This window comes from Athene noctua, chromosome 3, assembly GCF_965140245.1.
Source record: "Athene noctua chromosome 3, bAthNoc1.hap1.1, whole genome shotgun sequence".
NCBI classification, from domain to species: domain Eukaryota; kingdom Metazoa; phylum Chordata; class Aves; order Strigiformes; family Strigidae; genus Athene; species Athene noctua.
The window spans coordinates 43968828-43993346 of record NC_134039.1 but is presented as its reverse complement, the minus strand read 5'-3'; the positions used below and the strand labels follow the sequence as shown (position 1 = coordinate 43993346).

The following is a 24519-nucleotide window of genomic DNA, read 5'->3' as shown; positions in this document are numbered from 1 at the left end:
TTATTTCTGTTCTGAGTTGTTTGGGGGTTTTTTTGGTGTTTTTTGTTTTTGTTTTTTTTTTTTTCAATCTGTGATGATAGAGAAAAGCAATGGCTTTTAAGCTAGAAAACAAAGTTATCTAGTATTCTAATCTTCGTTAAGAGAGTAATTTAGCTTGCATTTCAAGGTGAGGAAAAGTCATATTAACCTGAATAATATCTGTAAGATATTTTATAGTGTGGTATTTGTAATAAGCTGTGGCTTTTGGCTTTCGTATTATTTTGCATTTGCTTTGACTCCATCATCGGCATGTGTGATGAGACCTAGTTGTATGTGTCTGTCTCACAGCAGTCAAACATCATCATTCAAATATGACCAGTTCTTGCTTTTCATTAGCTTTATAACCTTATAGGATATATGAATTAGATAGAATGAGAAAAAGTCTTGATAATTATATTTATGTCAACAAATACACAGAAATTAGCATCAAATAAAACTTGGATATATATACTTTTTTCATTCTTTTAACATTTGAATTTACTCATTTAAAAATAAAAAGAAAGAGAAAGAAACTAAGCAGCATTCTATCACTGTGGTAGCATATATTTTATATCCATTTCGCATTTCATGTGATTACATAGCACAGTTGAGGTCATTATACTAAAGGGGAAATAATGGTGGAATGTAGAAGATAGTGAACCAAAGAAGAAAATATTTTGTTACTGCTAACATTTTGGTGTCTGTTAGGTAAGTTTTTCTTTTGTCAGTGAAGTCCTAGCTTGTTTTTAATTAATGCTGCATTGCTCTTTTTAATAACAGCATCCATTTAAGATATTGTTAATAACAACATCTATTTAATACATTAAGTATCTAGCATTAATTTAATGGAAGCATTCCAATGGCATCTATTATATGTTCCCAGTTAAATTAGCATGATGGTCTTTTAATGGATGTTTTAATAGACATTATTATCCAGAATATTATAAAATTAAAACTGAATGCAATGGGTTCTTTGAGTTCCTGTTGTAATGTTCTATGAAGTCACTGATTCTGAAAAATAACAGCCTATATATTTTTAATTTAATTCAATGGCATTTGGTGAGAGCTAAAACATGAACATGCATTTCTACAGCAGGAGTAAAGACAAATATTTAATGAATTAAGATGTGGCTAACCGAAAATCTTACATTTTCATCCTGTGGGTCAAACTCTTTAAGAAGATGTTCTTTATAAATATCTGTGTACAAAACCAGCCATGGTCATGTTTTTTCTTCCCTGCTGATGCATGTGATGTGCTGAATTTCCTGCTGAAACCAGCTCTTAAAATAACTGGGAGCCCATTTCTTCAGAGGAAGAAACATTCTTTTCATAAACTAGCATTCCCTATATTTTTTAAAAAAACCTCATTTTCTCTTGTTAGTTTGTGAAACTACACAGTGGGTGTGTATAGTAAGTCTCAATTCCAGCTGGGCTACTTCTACACCAGATTCAAACTGCAAAGTATTGCAAAACTCAATAGATCACAGATCTGCCTATTAAGCTCTTATTTTGGTCAGCAAACATTTAGTACACAGGCAACAGAAGTTGAACTTTCTCCTTATTGATTTTCTATTTGTGAGCCATATTCCTGAAAGTACATATTTTATCCATGGAAAACATTATTGTTGTTCACATCAATGAAGAAGGTGTTGGTCATCATCTTCTCATTTCAGCAGCAATTATGATTAATTCCCATTTTCTCTTCTGATCTTCTTCATTCTGATGTGGAAATGTGGGAGAGAAGACACCTGTCATACATTTAAAAACCTCAGATAAAAGCAGCTTGTATAACCAGTTAGCTGACATTTTGAATATGTCATTATCTCTTACATTTGGGTGGACCTTTTTCTGGAACTCTCTGAGTACTATATAACCAACGCTCCACAAAGCATTGTATAACATCTCAAGGTTAGATTAAAACTTTTCTTTTTACTAAATGACTTGAATCACCAGTATTTTCTCAGAAATCCTAATGGTTTTATTTGCATACAAATCTGTCATTTCACACAACAGACAAATCTGGCAGACCTAATATGAATTTCCCATTGGACTTGCTTGAGAGTACGAATCCAGCCTTCACTGAAGAAGGACTAAGCAAATCCCTTCCCATCTCTCAGAAAGATTTGTCAGAAAGTGCAAATGAAAATCTCTATTTTTCACATAGCTCTCTTGCTACCTGTCTATATCCATCTGGCACGTTGTGATAAGGTCATGCCCATATGTGAATAAATGGTGTTTGCAGGCTGATCTGTGTGCGTTTAGAAAACACATGCAATAAGCAAACAAGCAACAAAGCAATGAAGTTATAGCCTGGAAGTGGCAAAGCAAACATATACATCAAGAAGACAAAGGATTTTGTTGTGCTTTTTAAACAGTCAACCTTTTAAAGGTATGTCTTACACTAATGTGCCTAAAATAATTCTTTGATAAGTGGGAGGAACATTTTTCCTATAACAGTGAACTTTACACTGCATTCTCTAATGTTGTGCAGAGAAGCTTTTGTTGAAAGAACCTGCCAGGAGGTTCTTTCAAGCAAAGAAGATGCTTTTATTTATAATCTCCAGAATTCCCAAAATGCAATGGGGCACAAACACACTTGAAAGCAGACTTTATAATAATATGAGAAAAAGATGCGAATGCCTGCTGTGCTGAGCTGGTTTGATTATACTGTAAACCTCTTAAAAACTGAGTTTTAACATGTCTTTTGGGAGAAAATGGAAAGTTAAAATAGGCCTTCATAATAGCCCTATATGCGATAGGAAGAAGCTGGTTACCACATGTGCCAGTTTGCCTGTGCTTTTAATTTTAGTTTGGATTAAAATAGCTCACACTTGTAAATCCAGGGAGAGAATGAAGTAAACACGAGTTCAATATTTCAAATAGATGACAAAGTTCTAAATTTCCATTTGCCAGCCTTTCTCCTTAAGAAAATAAAAACTGCTTAAGTTAAGTTCTGCTGGCCCTGTTACCTGGGGACAAGCCCCGCCTCTATTTTCCAGCCTTGAACCTGGGAATGGAGGGTGGGGCTATGATTAGGGTAGGTGTCAAGGGGGAGTGGGGAGCCTGCATCTCCCCAGTTCCCTCTCCATGTTTTTTGGCTCCATCTCTGGGACCAGACAGAACATCTCTGCAGTGCCAGGGTGAGTGACAGCTCAGAGCTTCATAGAAGTGCCAGCTGGAGTATAAAAATCCTGTTTAGCAAGGCTTTTGATGTTATTCACTTACTAGAAAGGAATGGGTCTATTGAAACTAAAAGTCTGCTCCTGGAACTGCCACATGGCTTAGGACAGGCAGAGGAACATGGGGGGCCAGGTACGAGTGCCTCCTCTGCATAGTGGGAAGAAGCTGAATCCCTCCCATTCAAGATTTGTTTAAATGAAAAATGTTTGTTGCGAAAGAGATGCTGACTTTTTGGCTTGCTGAGCAGGACACTTGCCTGAAATGCAGATGACCCAGATCCAATTTTCAGTTCCAATTCCAGTTCCAAATTGGATGGAACAGGGACTTGAACTTGCAGCCCTCAATCCCCAAGCAAGAGCGACCAACTTAAAACCTAGAAGCTAGAAGAGCTCCTGTTTTTTTTTAATTTTAGTTTTGTTACAAGGATTCCAAATTGGAGCCCATAATTGCTTTCAGCTGTAGTTTCATTGAAACAAATATATTCCTATAGAATTTGATTTAAAACAGATCAGCATTTTCTGCCAACATCAATGAATCAAGAATATTTTGGGGAGCTACACGAGAGAAAGATTATTTAAAAGATGATAAATGGAAGGGTAAAAGAAGACAAATGGGAAGGGTAAAAGAAGAGAATGGCAGGGGATCAGAGAAAAAGGTAGATAAGCCAAAATAAAGTACTATTTGGAAGGAAAACAAAAACTTGTCTTCTCTTTTAAAAATATCTCCAAAGCAGTCCTGGTTGGATGTCTGTCCTGCTTACAGTTACAAGGCCATACTGCTCACCAGGGACCACCAGATAAGAGAATGAGCTATTTATTAATTCACTGAGTTATCAAAGTCAGGTTTGAATCCAGAAAGCTGCATTTATAGGCAGAAAACTGTCAGAGCCCAGTTTAGGATCAAGACGCTTGATGCTTATTTTAGCCAGCAAAGATTTCTCTTCTGCCTTTTTCCTCACCTTTTCCTTTTTACATTTTCTGAAGTACAGTTTATTTATATAAGCACCCTTTTGCTTTCTATACTGCCTTCAGGTAGAGCAGGATTCTTTTTTATTGCACTGTCATTGTTTTGTCCAGAAGTTTCAAAATCATCCACCAAGGAGACAAACCTCTTGCTTTGTTCCTTTGAGCATATGTGCTGATGCATTTGTTTTCCTAAGAGTAATGGAGTTAATCTTTTGAGCAAATCACCTGATTTGAGAGGAGAAATCAGCATTCCAGTAGTCTCCAAGATAAAGAGGTTAAATTTGTTAAACATGAGGAAATACAATTCAGTTAGAGCGAAGGAGGCCAACACTGAAAAATATTACTGTTTTCTTCATCTCTCCCACTTTATTCAGATACAAAATAGTCTAAATGTCTAAACTTGCCTGTCTTCCAGCTCTGAGATCTTATGACTTTGGTGTCAAACTGGCTTCTTGTAAAGTCTGCAGGACTGGAGCCACATCCCACTTCAAGTGCAAATAGTGATGTGATCTACATGACCACCGCAGAACAAGTGTGAAAGATTCTTGTATTACTAGGAGATGTGTAGAGTCCAGTTCAACTCCCAGAAAACTTGTGGCAAAGTGAAATGATTGCATAGGAATCACAAAGGCCAAGAGGTCAAGAACCGTTATATGCAAGCCCAAGGATATGAAAACACCTATGGTCTTGTCAACCGTTTTTTCCAGATCCTGTGCAGACTCCTTAGAAGTGTATGAATTCTAGCCCGAATTAATATGATGATAACCCAAACAGTTAGAGGCATAGGATCAGGTCATTGAACCAATAAAGAAAATCTTAAACCAGGAAAAGCTCTGCAGTTCTAAATCCCCAGAAAGCAGACACATTTACTGAGATGGAACAGAAAAGGTATAGAAGAAAATCTTATGTTAAAGCAGTTGACAGAAACATAAAACTGGGCCTTCTGGTGTGCAGCTGAGTTGGAAAATTTATCTCTTCATATAAAGCAATCCCATCAGTTCAGCATATGTCAGAATGTGTTGCATGTTCATGCCAAACTATTAAAGTACACAAAGAAGCTGTTGCACCTAAGCAAATTTAGTGCACATTAGTGAGATGATGCTACCACAGAGGATGTCACCTGACAAGGTTTCCTAGGAAATTTCCAGAATATACGTAGTCATCCTGATGATTATTATATGAAATTCTCTTATTTGGTTTTAGACAGTGATTCAATCCGAGGTACCTGTTCTGTACTATTAGTTTTACCTGTACAGCAAAGTATTTTGAGAAGAGATAAAGTTTTCTGACTGTTCAAGGAAGATGATAGTACTGCTACTATTTACAACTGGTCCTCTCTTTTCTTTAGAAGCTGTTGTAGCTTTTACCAAGGATCTAAGAATACTGGCTGTTCGGTGTTTACCTTAAAATAATGAGTATGACAGCAGGAAAAAGGTAGTCTGTGTCTTTGGAGTGATCATATAAGGTCAAATGACTTTTTGTTCATCTTTCCTTTCTAATAATGACTTATGAAGAGTTCAGTAAATGTAAATTCCTGCATACTGGCATTGTGACTGGATTGCAAGGGATTTGATGATCTTTAGTATTGCCAACTGCAACTATTCAAACAAAAGATATCGAACCCTAAATCCCAAAAGACTGTCCTGAAAATGAAATTTAAAAAAACACATGAATTTGTGGATCATACTTGCTCCAGTGTTATTTGACACTTGGGTGCTGGGTTTTTTCAAGCTAAACTGCATAATGTTTTTAAGCTAGTCACAAATGTAAAGCAAGTAAAAAATAAATCTGAAATGTTCATGAAATCCTGAGCCTCAGAGTAGAACTGTGAAGAATGCTCAATGTCAAGAGAAACTGAGTTGACTGAAGAATAATTTTTATTTCCATTTGTTTTTTTTACTATGGGTAAATGACAGTACCAATGCATACCATTTTTTAAAAACTGTGTATTTGAAATATGACAAGTAAATGAAATGTGGTATGTTAATTTTAATTTGGAATGTAGTTTAAACTGCATGACTCATGTCATGTTGCATAATTCCACATAACTTGTTTACAAACAACTTATTTTCTGCAGTGACAGCATGCATGTTTTGGGGGACAGTCATTATTAAACTGGCTTAAAATTTTGACTGTGAAAAAGAGAGCATCAGAATTCTGTAAAGATATATCCAATTACCTAAACCCCAGCTATGTTACATTCATTCTGCCATTTCTTCTTCTGATTTGAAAGAGAAAGATCTGTTTTAAAAGATAAGCAGACTGACTTTTAAACTACAAGGTATGAATTATTGAAAAACAAAAATGTAGAAGACTGAAATCATGGTGGAATCAGAGAGAGGGGGACATGCAGAACAAATAGCAGAAATATATGGATGCCAATGCAAAACAGTTATGCTAAACATGTTCTAGTGATATGACTGGCATTTTAATAACAGAAAACATCTGAGAGTGTATGAGCAGGATGTTATGTGGTTCTAGCCCAACCTAGAAGCTACTGACAGCTGCAAATTGGTTTTTAAAACTGAAGCTTTTCTGATTGATATTCATGTTATCTATTACAGCAGATACTGACTGAGGAGGGCACAGCCCTGATGTGAATGTGATCTCTATGCCTCTTACCCAAGACACTAGATGATGGAGTGGGGTTAGGTTTATTCTCCCAAGCCCAGAAGCAGCAGAATGGTGTATCGCCTGAAGCTCTGCCTATACCCTACGAACCCAACCTTGACAAAACTGTGCTAGTCAAAGCACCCTGGCACAGACATAGTATGGAAATGTGAATCTGCAGCATCTTCAGTGCCTTCCTCCACTTCCCTGCCATCTTTTATTTCCAGTACAGTTTCACTGGGAATCTGCCTTTTCTGATCAACTATCTTTCTTCAATTAACTAGAGATTAAGCATCAGTGAGAACACTGTGGATCTCTATTCTTAGGTAAATTTGATCCTGTGTAAAACTGTGGCTCTGTTTCTCATTGCATGATGATCTTCTTCTAAACTTACATCTCCTCTGTGTTTAGAACACAGGTTCCAACTCTTAGTTTTAACAGCAAACTGATTCTGCCAAGGTAACAGCCAACCTGAATCCTTAAAATGTGAAAACAAGTGAAACCATTTTTAGAAACATAGAGCTTTTTGCTGCTACAAGCAGTGGTTTTGTGCCCATCTACATCTGAGCTTCTTTGGATTTTAAGAAAAAGCAGTAAATTTACTTTAAAGCAAATTTTATTCTATTTTTAATATAAGCATTGGTCAAAGCTGACTGATGTGTTAACAGGTATCTGTCAAGGGGATACTAAAAAATATAAAGGTAATTTCTAAAAAGGAGCCTGAGATTCAGCAGTTTCTGCATAGCCATATAGGCTGACATTAAATTAGGCTGCTAGTATAAGATGTTCAAGTGAAGGGCCAACATTCTTGGGGTCAATGCCATCAAGTGAATATATATAGAACCAAAAGCCAATTAAGGCATTTAACTAAAAGGTTTGAATTTGAGAAGTTAGGATAGTCAAAGATCAAACTAGCTTCACACTCTTAAATCAGTTCTAATTGGAGAAGTGTAGGGTCTATTAAACTCTCATTGAGACCATTAAAATTTCCAAATGGTAAACAATAAGAACATGTCCCAAAACTGTCAGTCATCTTGTAAGCAATGGGTTTTTAAGAAGTTTAGTAATGGAAAATTTAGGCTAAATAATGCAATCTGTATAGAGTGAATCACATACAGGAAGCCTAGTTCAAATGTAATTTAAATACTACACATGGTCTTAGGGAAGGAAAGATGGAGGAAGAACTTTAGAGAACTAGGAGCAAAATAATAAAAGTTAAATACAAAAAAGACATGAAAATGAAATTTAAAAAAAAAAAAACAAAATACAACAAAAAGCCCTCTGTACTTCCACAGCTGAACATATCTCTTACATTATGAAGAGCAAAAGCCAGAAAATATCTGAATTACCTTCATTTAAATGATAACACCCACATCTACATACTAATTATGGGTTCAGTTATGGAGAAGTGGAAAGAGAACTGGTCATAAGCATCCTCAGACTTCAGATTACCTGGTTTCTTTCACCAAGAGCTCCATTTCACAAATTCTAAGTCCAAGAAGTCCCAGATTCCCACAGTATCTGCAGAGAGATCTTGGTACGCCATTATCAGCATAGTTGTGTGTCAGTGCAATTGATTAAATGATTCAAATCATGGAAACCTTCCCAGAAGTCTCTCACTCTTCTACTTTAAGATTATAACATTATACAATGCATTAGAGGCTGAAGGAACAGAGCAAAGAAAAGGTTTAATTACAGTTCCTGTGTATAACATTATAAATATTATGGCATGGATAAAGAAGTCAAGATAAGACTTTTGAAATGAAAAAAAAATACTGATGAGAAAATCACCTTAGAAACAATATCCTGAGGCAGAAGATATTGATGATGAGTAGCAATAATATTTGATCTCAGATAGTTCCAGTAAGAGTTGCAGAGATTATGTTCATCATGGTATTACTCACTTCTCTCGGGTTTATTAGGAGAATTCTAATTCAGGCGACTCTCCAACTCTGGCTCAAGTGGTATGACCTGAAGGCCAAGATTTGCTGTACTTTCTATCATGGGAGAATGCATCTGATATATATTTTTAATCAGAATAATATACACAATTTTGTAGAGGAAAAGTACTATAGAATGAACTGTTACTGAAATTGTATTAAAAATGCAGTTCTAGAAAGGGAAAGACTCTTGCATTTTTAAGGATGCTACAGGGTATTCCAGCAACCCCTTGAAGTTAAAAAGAACAATATTGGAAAAAGCCTTTTTCATCAACCCCAATTCCAAAACAAACTTTAAACCCACGGTATGTTCTCCACACCAAGAGAAGAGTCTCTTGATTGCTATACTAGCTTTACTACTGCTATACTAGCCTTACCATTTAATTTACTTTGTATTATACTTCTATAGTATATATAATTTATACTATACTATTATTGTTATCTAGCTTTGCTACTTTATTTTATTTTGCTTTATATACTATTTTTGTTTTCTTTTACAAAATATACTTTTATTTCACTTTTATATTAATTTGCTACTTTATTTTTACTACTGCTATACTAGCTTTACTCCTGTATACTAGCTTTACTACTGCTGTAGTAGACATACCAGACAGCATAGAGATGATAACACTTCATTGTAGAAAATATAGGTGCCATCCTGCCATCTCAGTATGAAACTGTACATGACAGCTTGGAAAGGATGTTTCCAATGTATGATGAGAAGGTAGAAAGAGTAAGCAAGGAAAAGGTGCTAAGATATCTACTCTAAGGTTGGATTATATTAATGAACATGAAAAGCCTAAGTATAAATCTAGATGTACATCAGGAGTTGCAGATATATACTACCTATTCTTTGCAAAGGTACTAAATCTGTACTGTCTTTGGAAGCAGCACCTTGATGCACACTGAAGTTCCTATCCAAGGTGTGTGCACCAGTTTCATCCACATTGCTGCAGTCAAGGTACATTGTATCCCACATTGGTTTTCCCTCATTACAAAATCTTAGTAGTTATAGATCATTGTAGATCCATTATTCTGCATTTATTGACACTCAATAGATGTTTCAAACACATGCTGTAATTGTCCCAAACACAGGGGTGCTTTCTGCTTCCCAAAGCCCACAGTGCATCACAGGCAATCTGAATCTCCTGTGCAGACATCCCGCCTCTGAGTGGTCATTCTCTCCACCAAGAGAACCAGGCCAGAATCTGTTAAGCAAGTCCTAACCTTCCGTCAGGGTAGACTGGGCCATAGGTACATCTGAGTGCAGTCTAGCCTTTGTTGTCTGGAAACTTTGAACAAATTAAATTAATTCCAGCTAGTGGAACAACATCCCTCTCCAAGCCTGGAACAGCTGAAAGCAAGTTTTCAGGATGACAGTGAATTTCAGGACAAGAATAACCACATTTTCCCAGTGTTTGGCATACTCCTCTGAAGCTCCTGATTTAAGAAAGTCATTACCCCTTCCACCTTAGTCATTCGTGTGAGCTAGGAGAATCTTCTGTTAAGATCATAGAGATGCACACAGACCTCTGGTATGTAGTCTGTAACTGAATGGCTTGAGAGGAATCCCTATACTCCTCCAGTGCCAGGCACTACACAGCTTTCCCAACTTTTCGGAGTCATAAATGGTGTTCATATAGCCAGCTGATCACCACCCTAGGAGATACAGCTCTATAACAGGAGGGATGGTTGTGGCCCCTCAGAAATTGGCTCATGGCCTTCCTGCCACCGGTTTCGTGAAGCAGGTATGGGAAGCTTCCCAGTTTTGGTTGGTCCTCATCAAGGATGGGCACACACATGCACAGCTTTTCAGTTCTTCAATATATAGCTGTGACTGAACCATGAACATGAATCAGCTGTGAGTTGTTGCAGCAAAGACCAACTACATCCTTGGCTATATCAGAAAAAAAAAAAAAAAAAGCGCCAGGAGGTCAAGGGAAGAAATCTTTCCTTTCTGTTCAGCACTTGTAAGACCATATCCAGAGTGTTATGTCAGTTTTGAGCACTGCAGTATAAGGAAGAGAACGACACCCTAGAGTGTGGCCAGTGGAGGGCCACCTAGATGGCTACAGAACCTTCACAACAGTTGGAACTTGACTGAACAAAGCCCTGAGGAACCTGTTTTCTCTGAATCTGCTTTGAGCTTGTGGTTGGAGCAGATGACCCCTAAATGTCCCTTCCAACTGAAGTTATTTTATAAATCCATGACTACATGTTATTAGCATCAAACCTTCATGACTATGAAGTTTAGCACCTGAATGTATCAAATCTTTTTTCTCACATAGCTCTCTAACCAGCACCAGAAATAGGAACAGAAGCTCAAATGGATTCTCTGTATACTACAAATACAGCTCTTTGTAGTATGTCAGTGAGGGTTAGAGGTCCTTCCATAAGGGTACACAGATTGCTGGGATCTTCTGGAGGACTATAAGCGGGTCAGATGTGGTATGATAGCATCCATAGTGAAGATAGCCAAAACATGCCAAAAGCATCAGCTAGTCCCTGTACTCATGCTACGAGATGCCTTTTCTAGGATAGTCCCTGCATATGTTCACCAGCATACAGGCAGTACAGAAAGTCAGTGGACTATTAGTCAGTGGCAAAAACTGCGAGTGCAAAACCACAACAGTATTGAAATACCCACAATATGTTTGGTCAGAACATTTTTCATGTTCTGATTGTCACTAGAGGGTCAGTGTGTTTTTCAGGGTAGGTCTGCTGACAACAGCACAAGGTTGCCCAACTCCAGACACAGGTGAATCTACTGCCATTGTGACTCCTGCAATCTACTGCAGCGCAGCCTGCAGACTAGAATGTGTCACAGTAAATGAGACATTAGATTGTAATTAAACTGGCAATTAAACTGTAAATAACTTCAACAAATAACCTTTTTTTCCTCAAAGAAAACTGTCAAGGTTTCTTTAGGAGAAGTGACTGCAGGAAAAATCAAACAAGTTCTATTCAAATTAGAGTACAAGGGAAGGCAAACTATTATAAATCTTTTGGAAGAAGTCAAACACAGACATTTTTATGAACCCCTGTAAAACAAAAATGGCATGACCAGCTTCCTTAAAAAAAATCTATTTGGTCAGAGATAAAAAAGCTTAATAACTTTCAGAGAGAAAGCCAATCTGAAGTTAATAAAAAAAACTTAGCATTGAACAGGCCTTTTTAAACTTAGGAGGAATGACTGTTGTTCTAATAAATCCCTGAGGTTATTCTGCAGATACTTTAGTATTTATGAAGGAATAATGATGATAATGCCTTTCTGTGATTATGGGGGTGGGGGAAAGTGTGGGTCATAGATTCCAGCAGAAAGAAGAAAGTTAAGGCATGAACTAGTCCACTGTAAATCTCAGAGTAACTTAATCTAGGCTCTCATCTTTAGAAAGAACATTTTAATTTAGAGTTCCAACATCAAAGACCATATGAAATCACCACTTCTTTGAAAATCCACACTTAAGGACAAGAAGATATTGGCCAAAATCCTTAAACTAATTAGTACTGAACACTCCTCTGGGCTGAACTTTTCCCTAGGATCAAATTACTGAGCTTAAATTAGCAAACTCTTAGTCGGATTTCAGTGTGGGCAAGGATGAGCTTCAAGTGATGAGAATCTTTATACTTTATTATCTCCATAATAAATTGCTTTTTAGTCTGGTTGTATTCTTTTATTTTAAAATTTTTTTTCTTCTAGCCATTAAATAATGGTCCTGACTAGATACTTCTGTTCACATACAAACAAGAATTAACAACAAACCAATGACTTAGTGAGTTTTCCATTCTCAGCAGGGAACAATCTATTACTGTACTTCATTGTCAGTCATAACTGTGATTACAGACTTTACCTCCATCCCTAAGAGAAAAGGACCAATCCTGATGCTTGCAGAACCAGGTCTAATGTCAAGGCTGAAGAGGATGATTGTGAATGTCCGGATAATTTCTCACTTAGGATTGGCAATGTTATCACAAAATATATTCCCAGATGAACAGGAAGGAAAGAGAAGAAGGGAGGTAAGAGGATTGGAAACTAAAGGAGTCAAAAGCAAAAATCTAGGAAGGTGATAGGGGATTCTCATTCACAGATTTATGAGCAGCTAGGGAAGATGATCTTGCCCCAGACTAAGATCTACTGAGTAAGGAAGAAATTATGTCCCCAGTGTGCAGCTGGAGTCTCTGTTCCCTTAAAACTTCATATTTAAACACAGGGCTTGAATTAAAGCATTGCTACATTAACTTCTTTAGGTCTCTCAGATAGCTTGATTTATAGAAGTCACATAGAGTCATAGTCATAGAAACTGGGCTTTTAAGACAGCAGGTCTATACTACAGACTTATATCTGTGAACTTTAAGGAGAATTAGGTTCACTGGGTAGGACTTTTTCTTTGCTTAAGTTTTTAAAAAACAAGAAATGTATTTTTTACATTAACATATTTTAATGATTAAAATTTCAGCTTTGACTTGGATAAATATCTATCAAGGTTTGCAGAACAGACATTACCATTGACCTTATCACCTTAACAACACTGTTATAGTCAGAGAGCTCTATTCCCTTCTTACAGTCATGTAATCTGAAGGCTATGGCATATGCTATAGAAAAAGCAAAGCAGGTAACAAAACACACCTTTTAGTTTGCAAACAAAATGGTGCTGCTGACAGAATTGCCAGAGGTAACATCATATTGCATACTGGCTAAAACACAGCTGTGAAGAAATCAAAATTAAAAAATCTTTTCTCCTAATTATATTAATGATATGTAATTTCCAGTTCATTTAGCCACGTGTTTTGCAAGCTTTTAAACCCAACAGTATTCTAAACATCAGAATTGTACAGTGACTACATTTCTGTAGGAAAGTAAATACATTTTAAAAAAAGGACAGAAAATATTATGAAACGGTGACTACTGTAAAAAAAATCCTGACACTCCTATGGTTTGGCATTTTAAATATAAATACTAGGGTAATTTCACTGTGCCATTTGAATGCAATGATCATGTGAGCTAAATAAAAATAAACTTCCTTTAGAATTATTTATCAGGCTACTGATATTCAGAAGTATTTTCTGAAATTTAAAATACATTAACTACTTTTTTACCTGAGTAACACCATCCCATTTTTTTCTTCACAGGGATGTTCTTGGCCTGCTCTGCATAGTTAGATGGTAGAACTTGCCAAGCTTCATGGCTGGGCTGGCTTTCTGAGGGATCTTTGTTATATGTCTGCTTCACGGTGAAGGCTTTGTGGAGATCTCAAACTAGTGACATGAAATTCAGGTAGCCTGAAGCCATAAGGTTTTACCTAACACTTCAGTGCTATATTCTAATACATATGTTATTCGCCCTGACTCCACTCTCAAGTTAGTGTAAATATAAGCATATTTTGCACTTAACAAGCAATTCATTCGAGTCTCTCCGAAGTTACCCCTATTTTATATTGGAGACAATGGAATGTCTTCTCTTATGCACATTGTGGCAATCATGCATATCCATTTGGAAAGTCCTTGTTTAAGTACAGTCCCTGTTCTCAGAGGGAACACTGACTGCCATTACACAGGTCTTCTTTGCACTTTGTGAAGGTCAGCTCCACAAAATTAAATTAGAAATCCCACTTCACATTCCTTTTTATTACACAGTCATCCATATGATGCATATGCTCACCAGTGATTAGAAATTTTACATGGGGAAGCCATAACGTCTAACACCAGAAGGTAAGATTGGAGACTGATAATATCTGGGCGGTCTGGAAGCTGACGGTTCAGTAGCTTGTCATTTTATATAGTAGATTCATCCTGAAAAGAAAGCCAGGACTTCAGTCCAGTTTGTCCTACTCCCACCGAAAACACATTTTTTTCTGGAGTCTACCCTGAGCACCACTTTAGTGAAAACTGATGTTCAAAGTGGGGAGGAAGATTAGGGATGCAGATTTGTCAACCCAAGAGAGAATCCCTGAACTAGGGGCACCATCTACAGGGGAACAGACTGACACTGACTTAGATGTGTCCTTGCATTACACAGCTGCCATCTGTGCAAAGTATATGCAGGTTGGTTTGACGACGCTTGAACACTCCCTCGTGAAAGAGTATTTCCCTTTTCATTTTCATTTACGCTGCAACAGCGTCCAGGAGCTCCGGGCACAGAGCAAGAGCTCTCTGTGTTAGCTGCTACACAAATGCAGATTAAAAGAGACCATCTCTGCCTAAACTTAGAATCAGCGGCAGATGTATACAGATCAAACAGAAGATAACAATGAAATCAAATGACACACTGAGACAAACATCAGTCAGTGGACTAACAAGTTCTTTGATTTTACCCTTTGATTTTTAGCTAGAATTAAAACCAAAACAAAATCCAAACACTTGTTCTCCACTCCCTCTATCCAACTCACAATCTCACACATTGCTCCAAAAATCATCTTCAAAGACTTCATGTGATGTTAACTGTGTACAGCTGAATAGTTACTCCAGTATTTATTAATTTTACTGAAGGTTAATTCTCACTTTTGGGACTTCGGTTTCTCACTTTGCTTACATATCTTTCATGTTCTGATGCAGAATCAGCTTCCTGGCTAAGAATGTGCCTTCTAAATACATCATCATCACCTGGTATATACTACGGAAACTTCACTGAAACCAAGAGTGGGATAATAGGGCACTAAAATGGGATTCCAAGACTTTAATTTTCAGCTGTGCACACCAGCCCTTGGATTCCCAGTCAACTGGGAAAAAAAGCAGCTGAGAGCAGGAATTTCAGTTATTTGAAGAAGTTTCCAAAATGTGTGCTTGAACTCATGCAATTGGAACTTCATTTGAAAAGCTGTCCCTTTTCCCTAATCAAAAGCCAATTCCTTTATCTTCAGGCATATAAACAAATCTCAAAATGAGTAACCTGAGGATAGAAAAGACCAAAATGAAGGAAAAATATAACATGATAATGAAGAATAAAGTAAAAGCAACTTTCTGTTAAAAATGGGTACACAAGGGCAGCGAATAATTTCATCATGACAGTCACAGTTCAATACCTGTTAGTTTAGCATTCTATACTCTGCCTGGTAAGTAAAATGACATGCCACCATTATAATTTACTCCCTCACTGATTTGCCCTCATGATTTACCTAACTTCCCATCTTGTACATATAATGGCGGCAGTTGTGATACTTGGTCACAAAAAGGTTGATGTACAAAAGAAAACCAATGGCAGCTCCAGCCCAAAGCCAGAGCCTTGACCGCTGTTTTTTATGTGCTACGACTTCTGTTGCTCCTGAATTTGCCTCAGTTCAGTGACTATCATTCTAGTATCTGCTCTTTATATGCCATAAAACTTTCAAGGACAGCCCTGAGAATATTTTGGTTTCATTGGCTTTGGCCCAGGCTTTCCCCTTCTTTATCGAGCAAGCAGGAGTCTTTTACTTTCAAAACCTAGTTTTTATGGCTCATATTGCTTTCTAATCTTGAGGTTTTATCTTGAAGCTATAGTATACAGAGAGTAAAAACCAAAAATGGCAAAGACAAACATTGTACCGTTTCTGGTCTTGCTTTTTTATTCAGATTCTTCCCAGATGCTCCTGTACCTCTGGCTCAGTCAAAGTCTAAATTAAAAGCAAAGGATATGAAGGATATAACAGAGTCTAGTTCTTCACTTGTACTTAGCAGGATACCTGATGGAACTTCTGAATGGTAGACACTGTTTAAAATTCCCTTTTGACGCACTAATGCACATTAAAAAACAAACCAAAACAGTTCTCAGGTTTAGAACGACATTTCTTCTGGCTTTGCACATTTCTTCTTTATTTCTCATGATAGAGCACCTTCTTCTTCCCTGAACACAACTGTGGAAGACATAACAGTAATAATAATAATAAATGCAATGATCTATTTCAGATCAAAATTGTGAGTTTAGTGACTAGCATTTGGCTAGCACCCCAAGCATTCATCAAATGGCTCCTGAGCTCTTCTAGAACATCCCTGTCCATTCAGGACACGTATGCCATCCCTCACATTTAACACCTTCCTTTGGTTTAATTAACCACCATGACTGGCCAGTAATTACCCATCTCCTCGTGGATGCAGTAGTGAAATAAAATTTTCTCATAGGACAGGAGACCTCTTTCTGGAGGAATAAGCTTTTGGGCCTGCAAGGAACTGAAAAGGAACTGAAGCAATCATGTGTGCTATAAGGAATGAAGTTTTTGCAGAAATTTTTCCATTGCAAACTACTAAGTTTAGAAAAGATTAGGTAAAATCTCTTCCACCACACTCCCAGCCCCGTCCTTAATTTTTTTTTTTTTTAAATCTAGCAGAGTAGCTATGTATGGACTACCACAGTCAGGGAGAGAGAAAGTGATGGTATACTCTTCAGGGCTACTGCTAGACAGCATTTCTGTTCCTTACTATCTATACACTAAGAGAGGGCAATTGGGCTTAAATGATGAATCTTGTCTTTGCTCAAATACTAAGACAGGGTTTGATGTGTTATGCCTTGTGAATGCCAGACTCCCACAGACTTCTGGCTGTGTGGCTGTTGGGAACACAGCATCAAGTCCTCATAATTATTAGCATTGAAATGTGTGGGTTTTTAAACTGACCAGATAAATGATCCTAGAGAAAATAGTCCTTGTTATCTATTGTATTAGGAGAGAGAAAACAGCCATGTTTTTTAAATCATACAGGGTAATCTTGGCACAGTTGATCACTTCTGCATATTCAGTTTAAATTATGGTGGCTCCTCCTTTCCAGCAAGAGCTGATATTTGCTTTCCTTTTCCCTCACGTGACCTAATGTGCCCATATAAGAAAAACTTATATTGCGACTAACAGACGTAAGAACACATCTAGCAACAATGCAATCAGAAAATGTTATTTGAACTGAACTGGAAAAGGGCCGTGATTTGAAAAGCAAATACCAGCACAGAAGTATGGGTGGGCAGGATGATTTTCTGTTGAAGACATAGCAAGTCACTTCTGAAATATGCCTGGGAGCTTCTTTACTTGCTCAGTTACCTGCTAACGATGGCATAGGGACTCCTCTCTCAGTCAACATTTGTTATTTATCATATTAAGGTGTAATTTAGGTAACTCAGTCTCGTATACTGTGTGAAACCAACTAAATGGTTGTGGAACACATTACTTTTTCTTACAATAACTGTAATTCAGTAGGATCCTCTACGACTGTGCATCAAGCATGGGCTAGAACCTGTAGATTTGGTACCCTGTGACCAATTAAAGGTTATGGGAGGCTCTTACATAAACACCACGCTATTATTTTTACAGTTTCGAAGATAAAAACGTTTTCCTCCTGTGTCTTTGAGGGTATAAATACAACGATAATATATGCTGAGGAACAAAGAACTTTAGTCTGTTGTGTTTTTAAAAGCTAAGCTTACATCTAAATCTATTTCCATTTCCCTCTGGAACTCGAGCAGCTATTTATGTTATATTAAACATTAGACAAATAGGGTAGATCTAATTAAAAGTTGAAGAAATGTGCTTCTCTTAATTGAATTTGTTACAGTTACATTTTGCAGACCAATGTTAATCAAAGCTCCAGTTCACAGTGGATGGACCGAGGCAATTAAGTTAACCCTTGCATGTCCTTACCTCAACACACGATACGGTCTGCTCTCGCCTAAGCCACGGACGCCCGTTACGACTCACCGCTCAGTCGCGACAGCCCGGGGCAGGCTGCCCACGGGCCCGCCGCAGAGGGAGGGCCGCCCCCGCCGGCTCGCTAAAAGTACCGCGTACCGGGGGGCAGGGGCCGCAGCAGCGCCTGGCGGGGGTCGCCGCCACCGCCTCCGCTCCCCGCTGCGCTGGGGCCAGCGCCGCGCCCCGCCCGGGGCGCCCCGGTCACCCGACGGCCGCTGGGTCTGCAGCACAGCGCCTCATGCCGCCCAGCGGCCCCGGCCCCCATACGCGGGGATACCCTCCTCGCCGCCGCTCTCCTCCTCCTCCTCCTCCTCCTCCTCCTCCTCCTCCTCCTCCTCCTCCTCCTCCCGCTCCCTCCCGCCGTCGCCTGCCGCTGCCCGGCCCCGCCCGACGGGGCGGACAGGGACCGCGCGGCCGCGGGATGGGCGAGGCCGGCGCGGCGGCTCCACCCATGCTGGGCGCCGGGCGATTGGCTGCCGGAGCCCGTCTCCCCTCCCCTCAGCCAATGAGGGCGGCGGGCCGGGGGTGATGGGCTGCCTCTCACGGGAGGGATTCCTGGAGACGCTGCAGTGTGGCGGCGCTCCCGGCGCCGCGCAGCCCCCGTGCCGCCTCCGCTGCCGCCTCGCCGCGCCTTGCCCTGTCCGCCGGCGGCTGCCGCTGAAACTTACCGCCCGGCGCGCCGCCAGCCCGCCGAGCGCAGGGGGCCGGGGCAGCCTGCCTGGCCGTGCGCGGGGGCGCTTCGCCGCGCGCCCCGCCGTGCACCACAGCCTCGCCCCGGGAGGGGCCCGGGCGCGCGTGGTGCCGCCGCGGGGGGAGGCTGAAGGACGAACTGCCTGCGCCCGCCCCGGTTGCCAGGTAAGGCAGCGCTCCGGGGCCGCCCGCCGCCGCGCCCGGGCGGTGTCGCCTCGGGCGGGTTGGGGGGGGGGGCGGCTCGCCGGGCGGGGGGCAGAGCACATGCTCTGGGGGCGGCTGGTGGCGCCGCCTGCCCGGCGGCTCTGCCCGCAGCTGCGGGGGGGGCGGGGGCCCGCCCCCGGGGCGCTCCCGGCGCGGGGGGGCGGTTACGGCGATGGGGGGGGGGGGGCGGCTCAGACAAAGGGGGCGCCCACGCCCCCTGCCGCCGCGGTGCTCCGCCGTCGCCCCCCGCCCCGGGCGCCGTCCGCCCTCCCGTTATCTGTCCTCGCCTCTGCCTGGAGCTGGCGCCGAGGCGGCCGCCCGGCCAACTTGTTTCTCCCGGTTTCACCTGGCAGCCGCCGCCGCCACGGTGCCCCGCCCGCCGCGGGGAGGCATGTCCCGGCGGTGGGGCACGGCGGTGTGCTGCCCTGGCCCCCCGGCGCTGACCCGCCCGCCGCCAGCATCTCATCATTTGTGTATCAATTTGTGAAGAGCCTTTCCTCCGTGACTTCAGAAGGCTATCAAGCTAATGTATTTTCTTTCCATGCAATTTCATTTTGTGTCCTCGGACATTATTTCCTTCATCTTAATACTGCTTGTCTTGCTTTGATTTCGGGTGTGTTACGGTGTGTGGTTCGTATGTGCACACGGTTTGGGTAGGGGATCAGTGCTCTGTTTAAAAGTTAATTTTGCCTATCAAACTCTACCAGGTAGAGTAGTGAGAAAGTGGCAAAGAATGTTAATATTTCTTTTGTTTCCAGTCTTCTGAAATAAAGATATCAAACGACTACTAGCTTCTGGTCATCACTATACTAAGTAAATTAAATGTAGTCATTGGAATGAGCCTTTATGGCACTTTCAACAATGTGTAATTCAATCATTTCTGATACAAGCTGCCTTTTGCTATTATTCATCAGACCCAGCTGAGTGATTTCTGTCAGATGGGAAGTGGTAGAGAGAAATCTCTAGGTAAATGTAACTGAACAGCTTTCCAAGTGGAGTCCTAAATGAGCACAGAAAAGCACTTGGCTACAATCTCGAGACAGATGTTAGCATCCAAATAAATAATTTCTTTTGATTGTCTGGGGAATGTCAAGTCTTATTTTCTGTATTTAATAGCCATTTGCAGGTGAAGGAGCTCTGTGTTTATTATTGTGAACTCAATGCAGATTGCCATAGTGCAATAATATTTCACTGTCTCTGAAATAATATTTTCTGTACAAAGGTCAGTAGAGTAATTTTAGATAAACATACATGTTGTAGACCACAACTAGACTACTAATCAGCAACAGCGATATTGATCCTCTTGAGCGGCTATGCAGTGTGCCATCCGTGTTGTGTGTTAATCTATTACGCACTGTTTAAACTGCTTTGTTGTCAGAGAGAGTTACTTCATCCTAAGAAACCGAAGATGATAGTTGTGGACCCAAGGGGAGACTCTCTTCCCTTGTGGGTTGACATCTAGAGTTATGGATGAGCAAATGTTTTAGGAATTACCCTGAAAAGGGAAGGGGGGAGCTTTTGGGTACAAGGACAGCTAAGCAGCAAACTGATTTGCTTTGTGAGGTTATGAAATGACATCTCCTGCCGTGTTGAAATAAACCTGCTCAGGAAAAGTGTAAGGAGATTCCACGTGTGTCTAGAATAGTATTTTCTTGTCTCTCTTGGAAACAAATGACCTGATTTTATGTCTTAAGTGTCAAATATGTTTTTTTCTTTTTTTCTTACAAGCTTTTTGGGATTGTAGTTCTATTAGTAGTGTCTGAGGGGAATATGCTTTAATGTGGTCTATTACTTGACTTGTGGTATAGTTGCTCAAAATTTGCATGCATGCAATTCATAAATTGAAACTATATAGCTTAAAAACATAGTGTAGGCAGTTTGAGTGAGAAAAGATAATTTAAAAAAGAACCACAGGGCAGAAGATAATGACATGCTGTAGGAAATAATCATACTCCTGCACTTGCAAAAGCATGAAATGTTCCAGTGTAGCCATTTCATACCAAGCCCAATTTTCCTTCACATTAAGAGTGCCTAAGTGAGCCTTATTAATGTTTGATGCAAAAGATGCTAAATCCATTTTAAGGATTGGTACTGGAATTTAAAGAGGTAGCACACAGCCTAACAGTGCAGTTCTAACACTTCCCCAGAAGAAATGTGAAAAATAATAATTTAGCACATATGCCATAGCAGCGCAAGTGGGATATAGCCTTCTCTGTTAAATCAAACACTCTTTTGTATCTATGGTTTTAAAGGGCTTCTCGCCCATCAGTGTTACAATCTGAAATGTTCTCTTCTATCTGATTTAAGTTATAATTAGAGCTCAGATGATGTTCAGCGTTGGTTAGTGTGGTAGTTGAGAAGGTGTGAGATAAGGGAAGGTTCTGTTTGTCAGAAACCTAGGAAAAAAAACCTTACACTTTTCCAGCTAGCATAGAGAGACTGGAAACATAAAATCCATTTTTATGGTTTTTTGGCAGGATTGGCTGTAGTAAGTAAAAAGGAGCAGCTTAGTGTCTTGGCAGAAGTTTTCAAGCCACTCAGCTGTACAGAACTCAGTTAATTGATGTTTCCTGACATGAAAATGAAGCTCTTGCTTGGTATATCACAGTCTTTTCTTGTCCATTCAGCAGACTGATTACACTTTTAAAGATACATACGATTGTGTGTGGTTTTATATTTATATACACATTTAAACACACAGAAATTCTTACTGGGAACTGCATTCTGAATAAAGAGTGCATGCTACCTCATATTACCTGCTGTGGAAAAGACATCAAAGTTTGAAGTAGAATTGAAAAGGACAAGAAGATTTTTCTGCATATCCAGAAGAAAAGCATGAAGGAATTATTATGCATGGATACCATGATCTCCTTCCCTCTGCTGGTGAAGCCCATATAAATGTGCAGTTTCACAAAGAGACATACTTCATTGTTTGATTTACTTTGATTCTCTGTAGAATGTTTGTTTTAAACATTGCTGGGTATCTAGGAAGAAGCTTAATTAGAAATACACGTAAGGGAGACTTGTTAGCCAACTATGAATTTGCGTTTCCTGCTGACATTTACGAAGGATACTTGAGGTTAAAATAAAATCATTTGCCAGACTGAATAAACAAAGCATTATGATAACAAATATTTTCAGGATTATGTACAAATGTTGTCTTTGCTAAAGTAGGTTTTACACCTTCCTAATACACCCCAGTAAGAGGGGGGATTAGGAAATGCTGGTTATACTGTTATACCTTTTATGGAAATACAAGATACCAAAGCAAAATGCATTAGGAGGACAACTGACAAGGGCTCTTCATAATTTCTTCTGGTGAGAGGATAAGAGCAGGCTATAGGCAATCTCTTTCGGGGACTATGCGGACTAGCAGAGGGATTTGTACAAGCAGCACGTAGAAGTAGTTGCCTGATTTAAATAAAATAATTTTTTTTCCTGAGGCTTGTAATGACCAAAAGCTAGATAGAAGCTGTAATAAAAACATCTCTTGAAGTATTACTTTTGACAAATGTCTAATTTAGAATGCTTTGGAGGCTGGCTTTTCTATTGTTTTCGTCTATTGTTTTAATGAGTAGCACTTAACAGGTCTTCTGTTTACTATAAATGCTTATGAGAGAGTTGATTATTTTTCTTAACCTGTTTTCTGATTACTAGTAGTCTGGAGGTATTTCCTCAGAACAGCAGGCACTGAACACTTCTCCTTTTTCATCCTAGAGGGAGTGATGTTGCCATCTTTTAAATGCTCAGAAGTTTGCCAACTCCAAATGCCACTTCTCTTTTCTGGCTATCCCTAAAGATGCTGAGAGAAATGTGCAGAAATGAAAAGTAAATGTAGAATTTCTCCTGTGCAGCATAGTTATCTGATAAACTACTAATATTTATATGGTTCTTCTAAATGCAAACCCATACAAATTTTAAAAAGTGTCACCAGAAATTATCTGAACTAATATTTAGGTATTCATCATCTTTGAATAGTTATATTAATATATAATATTTCAGGAAAATAATCTTATTTAGAAGTAGTTAAAACCAATTTGGTTACTAGTTTAATGATGCTGTCTGTAAGTTTCCTGGACATTATTTAGGATTTATGGTAGTAATACAATGTACTGTAGTAGTTTTTATAATGTAGCTATAGTTGTAGTGATTAGGTAGTACAGTGCCTCCAATGCATTAGGATACATGCCTCAAAGCTGCTCAGTGATGGTTTAATGAAGTTGGTTAAAAATCCCGTATACAATTTCTGTTTTGTACCTTTATCTTAAGGGTATTGTTTTCCTACATGTGGCTGAAAAAAATCAGTGTACCAATTATAATATGGGAAAGCTGGCAGCTCTTACCCAGCTTAGCTCAGAGACATAAGATTGCCTTCAAACCCACTCATCTCCATGTGTTTGAATAACCATGTACATCTGGCAGTTGAAAATAATTGGAGTGCCTTTGTGGGAGGTGCTGTGGAAATAAAGATTCCTTGACAAATGGTTTATCTTGGTCAGGACTGTCTCTCATACTTTTTCTGGAAAATGTGTACATGTACATCATTGACAGGTGGACATAATACGTAACTCTTCCTTGGAACATGTAACATGTAGTTTTAATTAATTATAATATTTTTACTTCTTTCCAAAGCTGTGAAGAGTATTTCTCTATAATAATCTATTTCTATTTGATTTCATCAAATCTTAGAGTTGGGAGTGATTCTTAGAAGAATGTGTGACAATTACAGTTAGAGTGGTGGGGTTTTTTTTAAAGGCTAAATGTGGTAACTTAAGGAAAACTTAGTGGCATTGTGTTTTGCTAGAAGACATGATCTGTTGGAAAATAAGTGGGGGTTAAAGGTTGATAGTGTAGTACATCCCAATCAAAGTAGTTTTGAAAGTGTTTTTAATTAAAGGACTGCTTCTGTTTCTTGTTGAAATTGTAAGCTTTGTGTTTTGACTTCAGTAAGGCATTTGATTTAGCTTAGAGTGATGTTCTGATTGTAAGAATTAGTACTGCAGAAGGGCACCATTGTCTGAACAGATTAATTTTTTTTTACTTAATATATTGCAGATGAGACAGTGTATGGGGAACTGCCATTTCCATTATTCCAACTCTATTCATTACCTTTAATAATGATTTGGAATAAAATGCAAAATCTATATTCATGAGTATTTATTAAAATTGACAGTCACAACTGAAGTTGAAGAAAGTGTTATTTCAGACTGATTTAATTTGGTTTCTCATCGTACTACATCTAAATAGGTGCTTTAAAAAAGTGAACTGTAA

General features: G+C 39.3%; 1 protein-coding gene and 1 long non-coding RNA gene across 12 annotated transcripts in view; one reads left to right on the top strand and one right to left on the bottom strand.

Annotated features, from left to right (window-relative positions):
* Positions 1-579: 579 nt before the first annotated feature.
* On the bottom strand, positions 580-18660 carry LOC141958646 (uncharacterized). 3 transcript variants are annotated; one of them, XR_012633296.1, is made up of 5 exons: positions 18307-18660; positions 16232-16539; positions 14373-15599; positions 8226-8435; positions 580-1737 (listed from the first exon to the last, which is right to left on the bottom strand). It is a non-coding gene; the product is annotated as an uncharacterized LOC141958646 (long non-coding RNA). The 3 variants fall into 3 exon arrangements; XR_012633295.1 differs by having other exon boundaries at positions 14373-14503; XR_012633297.1 differs by lacking the exon at positions 14373-15599.
* Positions 18661-18874: 214 nt separating this feature from the next.
* The window catches only part of SYT1 (synaptotagmin 1), a 358089-nt gene continuing 352444 nt past the window's right edge, over positions 18875-24519 (top strand). For 6 of the 9 annotated variants that reach the window (XM_074902822.1, XM_074902821.1, XM_074902820.1 and 3 more), the window contains exon 1: positions 18875-19209. The gene's annotated coding sequence lies outside the window, so the exon portion shown is untranslated. Of the gene's footprint in view, positions 19210-20664; positions 20864-24519 lie in introns of those variants that run through there. The other 3 variants (XM_074902818.1, XM_074902814.1, XM_074902817.1) reach the window with 2 other exon arrangements.